This window comes from Myxine glutinosa, chromosome 1, assembly GCF_964187855.1.
Source record: "Myxine glutinosa chromosome 1, kmMyxGlut1.1, whole genome shotgun sequence".
Lineage (NCBI taxonomy): Eukaryota > Metazoa > Chordata > Myxini > Myxiniformes > Myxinidae > Myxine > Myxine glutinosa.
In genome coordinates, this window is record NC_136261.1 from 132,607,907 (window position 1) to 132,618,285 (window position 10,379).

Consider the following 10,379-nt stretch of genomic DNA (forward strand, 5'->3'; position numbering starts at 1 on the left):
TCATACTTTTCGAAAATGTACCACTAAATTTACATCGTACTTAAGCAATATGTACAAATAAACTTGCATCGTACTTTAGCAAAATGCACCATTAAATTTACATCGCACTCTACCATAATGTACCACTAAGTTTACATCGCACTTTACCATAATGTACCACTAAATTTACATCGTACTTAAGCAATATGTACAAATAAACTTGCATCGTACTTTAGCAAAATGCACCATTAAATTTACATCGCACTTTACCATAATGTACCACTAAGTTTACATCGCACTTTACCATAATATACCACTAAATTTACATCGTACTTAAGCAATATGTACAAATAAACTTGCATCGTACTTTAGCAAAATGCACCATTAAATTTACATCGCACTTTACCATAATGTACCACTAAATTTACATCGCACTTTACCATAATGTACCACTAAATTTACATCGCACTTTACCATAATGTACCACTAAATTTACATCGCACTTTACCATAATGTACCACTAAATTTACATCACTTTACCATAATGTACCACTAAATATACATCGCACTTTAGCAAAATGCACCATTTAAGTTACGTCGTACTTTACCATAATGTACCACTAAATTTACATCAGAGTTTACCAAAACTTAGACTTCACAAAATATGTACCACTAAATTTACACTGCGCTTTACCAAAATTTACCACTAATTTTACATGAAAACAAAACTTACTTCGCTGCTACAAAGTTACATTTTCACCTGAAGGAGAAATAAATTGACCTTGAAATTAACTTGATGAACATAAAGATGACCAATGGAGTCGCAAACTCTAAGCGGCACTACTTGTACACGAGAATGGGCGAGATAACTTCATAGAGTTAGAGCCAGCCGAACTCCAACCTCATAAGTTATCTAGCGTACAAGTGCTACGCACTTGGAGTTTGTTGGCCTGGTTGGGTCCCAGAGGGAGAGGAGGGGAGTGGCGGGGGGTTAGCAGCTTGCTTGAAGTGCCATAATCATGCCATGTACATGGCTCGCTGGCCTACAGTGCGTTTCATCAGCAGGACAACCGACACAACACCTTCTAATGGTCATATGGGTTGTTTAACTAAAGCATGACAAGGCAGTGATATTTGCAATACCATACTCACTTGCCGGAATGATCATATACTGTATGTATGACAGGATGGTGCAGAGATAACAATTCGATTCTCGACCTGACTATAAACAGGGCGGTGCTTTGCAAGCATGGTATTGGCATCACAAAGTGCGTCGTCCCTCAGATGGACGTCGGTCTCGGTGTCTCGTCCACGAGCATCGGCTGGATAATGTTAAAGAAGGCCAGCCCACAGTGTCTTTAGCAAAGAATAGGCGAGTTATCGCCAGCACCCTGAACAAATTACAAATTCCTACCACCACCAATCTGGTTCGTGAAAACATTAGAACAAAAACTTTCACCGACCGACTCTACACGAAAGTGAGATCAATTGGGACTGTAAAAGATATTAGTAGTTTTATGGAAGGATCATTAAACTGCCTGCAACATCACTTTGGTCTCATAACTTGGTTATATATTATTTACATGCCACACACATAACAGGTTAAAAGGACATTTAGCTTTATTTTCATATACAATGCATTGAATACGTGAGAGATATTCAGCACAAACATGGCATTTGACATATGCGCGTGCACACACACATACACGCGCGCACACGCAGACACACACAGGTACACATACACACTGGTACACATACACACACGCAAACGGGTACACATACATACACACACACAAACGGGTACACATATACACACACACAAACGGGTACACATATACACACACACAAACGGGTACACATACATACACACACAAAATGGTACACATACATACACACACACACAAACGGGTACACATACATACACACACACACACAAAATGATACACATACACACACACAAGCAGGTAAAACACACACACAAGCAGGTAAAACACACACACACAGGTAAAACACACACACACACAGGTAAAACACACACACACACAAACTGGTACACACACACAAACTGGTACACACACACAAACTGGGACACACACACAAACTGGTACACACACAAACTGGTACACACACACAAACTGGTACACACACACAAACTGGTACACACACACAAACTGGTACACACACACAAACTGGTACACACACACAAACTGGTACACACACACAAACTGGTACACACACACAAACTGGTACACACACACAAACTGGTACACACACACAAACTGGTACACACACACAAACTGGTACACACACACAAACTGGTACACACACACAAACTGGTACACACACACAAACTGGTACACACAGAAACTGGTACACGCACACACATATACATACACACACAAACTGGTACACGCACACACATACATACACAAACAAACTGGTAGGCACACACACACAAACTGGTACACGCACACACATACATACACAAACAAACTGGTAGGCACACACAAACAAACTGGTGTAGACACACACAAACAAACTGGTAGACCCACACAAACAAACTGGTGTAGACACACAAACAAACTGGTGGACACACACAAACAAACTGGTGGACACACACAAACAAACTGGTGGACACACACAAACAAACTGGTGGACACACACAAACAAACTGGTGGACACACACAAACAAACTGGTGGACACACACAAACAAACTGGTGGACACACACAAACAAACTGGTGGACACACACAAACAAACTGGTGGACACACACAAACAAACTGGTGGACACACACAAACAAACTGGTGGACACACACAAACAAACTGGTGGACACACACAAACAAACTGGTGGACACACACAAACAAACTGGTGGACACACACAAACAAACTGGTGGACACACACAAACAAACTGGTGGACACACACAAACAAACTGGTGGACACACACAAACAAACTGGTGGACACACACAAACAAACTGGTGGACACACACAAACAAACTGGTGGACACACACAAACAAACTGGTGGACACACACAAACAAACTGGTGGACACACACAAACAAACTGGTGGACACACACAAACAAACTGGTGGACACACACAAACAAACTGGTGGACACACACAAACAAACTGGTGGACACACACAAACAAACTGGTGGACACACACAAACAAACTGGTGGACACACACAAACAAACTGGTGGACACACACAAACAAACTGGTGGACACACACAAACAAACTGGTGGACACACACAAACAAACTGGTGGACACACACAAACAAACTGGTGGACACACACAAACAAACTGGTGGACACACACAAACAAACTGGTGGACACACACAAACAAACTGGTGGACACACACAAACAAACTGGTGGACACACACAAACAAACTGGTGGACACACACAAACAAACTGGTGGACACACACAAACAAACTGGTGGACACACACAAACAAACTGGTGGACACACACAAACAAACTGGTGGACACACACAAACAAACTGGTGGACACACACAAACAAACTGGTGGACACACACAAACAAACTGGTGGACACACACAAACAAACTGGTGGACACACACAAACAAACTGGTGGACACACACAAACAAACTGGTGGACACACACAAACAAACTGGTGGACACACACAAACAAACTGGTGGACACACACAAACAAACTGGTGGACACACACAAACAAACTGGTGGACACACACAAACAAACTGGTGGACACACACAAACAAACTGGTGGACACACACAAACAAACTGGTGGACACACACAAACAAACTGGTGGACACACACAAACAAACTGGTGGACACACACAAACAAACTGGTGGACACACACAAACAAACTGGTGGACACACACAAACAAACTGGTGGACACACACAAACAAACTGGTGGACACACACAAACAAACTGGTGGACACACACAAACAAACTGGTGGACACACACAAACAAACTGGTGGACACACACAAACAAACTGGTGGACACACACAAACAAACTGGTGGACACACACAAACAAACTGGTGGACACACAAACAAACTGGTGGACACACACAAACAAACTGGTGGACACACACAAACAAACTGGTGGACACACACAAACAAACTGGTGGACACACACAAACAAACTGGTGGACACACACAAACAAACTGGTGGACACACACAAACAAACTGGTGGACACACACAAACAAACTGGTGGACACACACAAACAAACTGGTGGACACACACAAACAAACTGGTGGACACACACAAACAAACTGGTGGACACACACAAACAAACTGGTGGACACACACAAACAAACTGGTGGACACACACAAACAAACTGGTGGACACACACAAACAAACTGGTGGACACACACAAACAAACTGGTGGACACACACAAACAAACTGGTGGACACACACAAACAAACTGGTGGACACACACAAACAAACTGGTGGACACACACAAACAAACTGGTGGACACACACAAACAAACTGGTGGACACACACAAACAAACTGGTGGACACACACAAACAAACTGGTGGACACACACAAACAAACTGGTGGACACACACAAACAAACTGGTGGACACACACAAACAAACTGGTGGACACACACAAACAAACTGGTGGACACACACAAACAAACTGGTGGACACACACAAACAAACTGGTGGACACACACAAACAAACTGGTGGACACACACAAACAAACTGGTGGACACACACAAACAAACTGGTGGACACACACAAACAAACTGGTGGACACACACAAACAAACTGGTGGACACACACAAACAAACTGGTGGACACACACAAACAAACTGGTGGACACACACAAACAAACTGGTGGACACACACAAACAAACTGGTGGACACACACAAACAAACTGGTGGACACACACAAACAAACTGGTGGACACACACAAACAAACTGGTGGACACACACAAACAAACTGGTGGACACACACAAACAAACTGGTGGACACACACAAACAAACTGGTGGACACACACAAACAAACTGGTGGACACACACAAACAAACTGGTAGACACACACAAACAAACTGGTGGACACACACAAACAAACTGGTAGACACACACAAACAAACTGGTAGACACACACAAACTGGTGGACACACACAAACAAACTGGTGGACACACACAAACTGGTAGACACACACAAACTGGTAGACACACAAACTGGTAGACACACAAACTGGTAGACACACAAACTGGTAGACACACAAACTGGTAGACACACAAACTGGTAGACACACAAACTGGTAGACACACAAACTGGTAGACACACAAACTGGTAGACACACAAACTGGTAGACACACAAACTGGTAGACACACACACACACACACACACACACACACACACACACACACACACACACACACACACAAACTGGTACACATACACACACACACACACACACACACACACACACACACAAACGGGTACACATACATACACACACACAAACAGGTAAAACACACACACACAGGTAAACCACACACACATACATACGCACACACACACATACGTACACATGCACACACACACTGGTACACACACACAAACTGGTACATGCACACACACATACTGGTACACACACACACACAAACTGGAATACACAAACTGGTACACACACACACACACATACATACATACATACACACACAAACTGGTACACGCACACACACATACATACACAAAAACAAACTGGTACACACACACAAACAAACTGGTACACACACACATACATACACACACATACACACAAAGCCTTTGAGACCGCATCACCATCGTAGCACCAAATAAACAAGCATTCTGAGTATTACCCTGCAATACATGTCCCCTACCAAAGTTCAAAGTGCCATAACTTTGTCAAAAATGATCGAATATGCAAATTTATGCATGGTTGATGCTGGTTTTCAAACTTGATCTGAGGTATGCTGAGACACGTGTGTCACGCCTCACCTCGTTGATAAGCCCGCAAGGTTGCTCCGTGGAGCGGCCTGCACATATTGCACTGTGTGAATTATATAAATTATTACCAACGCACGGTCTGACATACTAGCGATTCAAGAGATATCCATTTTTTTATGGCACATTGGAGAAGCCAATGCGAGGTTTCTTCTTCCTCAGCTTGTCACAACTCTGTCAAATGCGATCGAGTTAAAAAAAGTCAGAATTTGACCAAATCTGTTTTATTCGTTTGTTAATATACCTCAGCTATTGACAAATCTTAAATTAGAATTTTATTTGAGGTTAAAATGACCGCGACAGGTCGTGTCCAACGATGCTTTCTGTCTGTACATGTGGTAAATAATTAAATCCGCACACTTGACGCCTCTTCTTCTTCACGCAACAACAACTTCTAGCTTCCAGACCGTACATCCAATAATCTTGACATTTTGCACACTTGTTACTCTACATGAATTCTACTACAGTATGACGTTTCACGTCGATCAATAAAGCGATTTAAGAGATATCCATTTTTAAAATATTTTCGTTTAATTAACGATATCTGCCAAACCACGTGAGCTATCGCAAATTGCGAAAGGACATTTTAGTAGACTGACATGCGGAACAGATCTGTGAAGTTTCCCCTCGATTGGATCAAAAATGAGGGAGGGGATCAGTTTTAAATGTTCATGCTTAAAAACGTCATAACTCTGAAACCATGTGATGCATGACGTCATGCTCGCTGACTTTTTTTGTTCATCATGGGTATGCGATCCTGCCTGCAAAGTTGGCCTCGATCTGTTCAGCCGTTGCAGAGAAAAAGGGGTTTTCGTGTTTTCACGAGAAACAATATGGCGGCCGAACCACGTGACCTGTGACGTCATAATTACCATTAAAATATTCTACAGACCGAGTCCCCCCTACGGTGAAAATTTGATCTCAATCGGTCCCATTATTGCAGAGAAAATCTTTTTTAAAGGAAATTAAAACTTAAAATGGCACTGAGTTAAGGATCATCAGAATTATCAGAATTCCCAAAGTTCAAAGTGCCATAACTTTGTCAAAAATGATCGAAACGTCGTGAAGTTCGAACTTGATCTGTCACTTATCATGAGGAAACCATGTACCAAGTTTGAAATCATTAGCATTAAGAGTTTTTTTTTAAAGTCCGGAAAACTGTTCTTTGTGTGACGGACTGACTGACGGACGGCGAACAAACCTATAGTCCCCTTACCTCCGGTAGGGGACTAACAAGCATTCCGAGTATTGCGCTGCAATACATGTCCCCTACCGGTAGTCTGTCGTCCGGAAAACTGTTGGGGAAATTCCCAAAGTTCAAAGTGCCATAACTTTGTCAAAAATGATCGAAACGTCGTGAGTTCGAACTTAATCTGTAACTTATCATGAGGAAACTATGTACCAAGTTTGAAATCATTAGCATTAAGAGTTTAGAAAAAAAGTCCGGAAAACTGTTCTTTGCGTGACGGACTGACGGACTGACAGACGGACAAACTGACAGACGGAGGGACGGAGTGCAAACCTATAGACCCCTCCGGTGTACACCGGTAGGGGACTAACAAGCATTCTGAGTATTGCGCTGCAATACATGTCCCCTACCGGCAGTCTGTCGTCCGGAAAACTGTTGGGGAAATTACCAAAGTTCAAAGTGCCATAACTTTGGCAAAAATGATCGAAACGTCGTGAGTTCGAACTTGATCTGTAACTTATCATGAGGAAACTATGTACCAAGTTTGAAATCATTAGCATTAAGAGTTTAGAAAAAAAGTCCGGAAAACTGTTCTTTGCGTGACAGATGGACTGACGGACAGACTGACGGAGGGACAGAGTGCAAACCTATAGTCCCCTCCGGTGTACACCGGTAGGGGACGAACAAGCATTCTGAGTATTGCGCTGCAATACATGTCCCCTACAGGCATTGGGTAGCACTGTCATAGAAGACAGTATTATGACTTACTGCACTCCAAATTATAGTCCGGAAAACTGTTGGGGAAATTCCCAAAGTTCAAAGTGCCATAACTTTGTCAAAAATGATCGAAACGTCGTGAAGTTCGAACTTGATTTGTAACTTATCATGACGAAACCATGCACCAAGTTTGAAATCATTAGCATTAAGAGTTTAGGGAAAAAGTCCGGAAAGCTGTTCTTTGCGTGACGGACTGACGGACCGACAGACTGAAAGACGGAGGGACGGAGTGCAAACCTATAGTCCCCTATGGTGTACACCGGTAGGGGACCAACAAGCATTCTGAGTATTGCGCTGAAATACATGTCCCCTACCGGCAGTCTGTCGTCCGGAAAACTGTTGGGGAAATTCCCAAAGTTCAAAGTGCCATAACTTTGTCAAAAATGATCGAAACGTCGTGAAGTTCGAACTTGATCTGTAACTTATCATGAGGAAACCATGTACCAAGTTTGAAATAATTAGCATTGAGAGTTTAGAAAAAAAAGTCCGGAAAACTGTTCTTTGCGTGACGGACTGACGGACTGACAGACGGAGGGACGGACAGACGGAGGGACGGAGTGCAAACCTATAGTCCCCTCCGGTGTACACCGGTAGGGGACTAATAACTAGCTGCAGCGGTACTCGGTAGAGCGCATCCGTCAAGTTTACGTTTTGTAACCACTGATAGTGAGGTCAGATCTGGGATCCGACATGAAGCAAAATCTAATCGGATTGTACTTGTCGCCACATAGTTTGTCATGAAGCGTCCACAACGTTTCGAAATATCACGCTATATATCGTTTTTGGCCCTGTCACTCCATATACATATACATATAGTGAAGAATCACCTAGAAATTAAAAAATTATCGGATCTTCACCAAAATCGAATCAATTCGTCCTCGTCACACACCCAACATGTCCACCAAATTGTATCCGAATCCGTCGATAACTCTTTAAGATATCATGTTCACCGACAAACAGACAGGTGAAAAAAAAACATCATCACCGCCGCCTCCCTTACTCCTTAGGTTGTTGAGGTAATCATGACCAAATAAATGAGCAGACAAGTAAATAAAAACACTTCACATGCACCGACAAACACAATCCCATTAACCACGAACAAAAACTATAAACGTCATATATACTTCCTACAAGTCAAAAAAATACAACATTGCCCGAAAACAAAAACACAAAGAAGAAGAAGAAGAAGCACGTAACTATAAAAACACCCCAACTCCTGTGGATCCGCTATCACGGTATCACGAAGCACTACAAAGTATCACCTGCCCGAGCAAAATCACAAGGCCGAACAGCCGCAGCGGTAGCATTACGACTACAAGAAGACGAAGCACGCTGAAGGAGTGAAGAGAAAGGCTAAAGGAGCAGAGTCTGAAGGAGGCCCGAGCCACAGGCCCAGCTGATTACCCACCAAACACGAACTCCAGGTGCGCCGCCAACTCACCTTTTGGGACCGAGCAGCACAGTCCCCACGGCGAGCTGTGTGCGCTCGGCCGGGTCCCTCGGCTCCCAATCTCACGGTCACCACAATTATTATTGTAGTCGCTCGTCCGGGGGAATGATTCCCTAATTGTCGGCAGCAAAAAGCGCCTCAAACCTAGGCCTTTAATACTACATCCGCTTTATCTCCCACCCCCTTTCGTTACCTGCACATCGACCGTCATTACCTCCATCGGAATCTTCTAAAACCCTCAATAACCGACGACCTTGATAATGCTGAGGAAAATATACATTTGCTTGCCACGTAGGTATTGACAAGACGATACCCAAATATGATGGCAACTGCCGAGACCACTTTTGAACAGCCTTCACTCCCAAAACCGGTTTATTTAACGATCCTTTACCTCACTCGCGTGCGGCTTCGCAACGTGCTTTGGGAAGACGACGATCAACATGTGTTAACGTGCGACGTCGCGCGGAACGTGAAGGCGACAACGGAACGGCAATGCTTTCGATGGTGTATGGTCGAAGCTTCCGCAAGTACCTTCTCGGACTTTCCAATAAAAAAACTATTTGCCAAAAATGTACGTGCGACGTTCCGAAAGGCGAAAAAAGGTTTTGGTGACAAATGACTGTAAAACGAATAAAGATCTGCTCGCTTATGTGTGTAGATTACGTGTTTTTGAGGAAAAGTCCAATGGCGGATCTCAGATCTATGAGCATCTAGATGCAGCACAATATATTAAATTCTATTTCCTCTTCGAATTAAAACGATGTGAAAGGACTTCATCATAAACTCCATATTTTCATTAAAATACATATCATCACCTCACAAGTTAATTATACTCTAAAAAATAGGTTAATATATTTCTCCTCACAAGGAACTTCAATGAAGAGGACCGTTAGGCCCATCAAATCCTGTGTTATCGTATGATAACCAACATGTGGTTGTTTGGCCTTGTTCTGTCGTTTCTTAATAATAATTTCTGAGCGTCAAGCA

The 10,379-nt window shown here is 43.0% G+C and overlaps 1 protein-coding gene across 3 annotated transcripts in view; it reads right to left on the reverse strand.

The window, feature by feature from the left end:
• Window positions 1-10,048, reverse strand: part of KDM4A (lysine demethylase 4A) — a 209,963-nt gene extending 199,915 nt beyond the window's left edge. Inside the window, exon 1 of one of the 3 annotated variants that reach the window (XM_068118523.2) lies at window positions 9,384-10,048. The gene's annotated coding sequence lies outside the window, so the exon portion shown is untranslated. The remainder of the gene's footprint in view (window positions 1-9,383) is intronic. The other 2 variants (XM_068118529.2, XM_068118535.2) reach the window with 2 other exon arrangements.
• Between the last annotated feature and the right edge of the window lie 331 nt (window positions 10,049-10,379).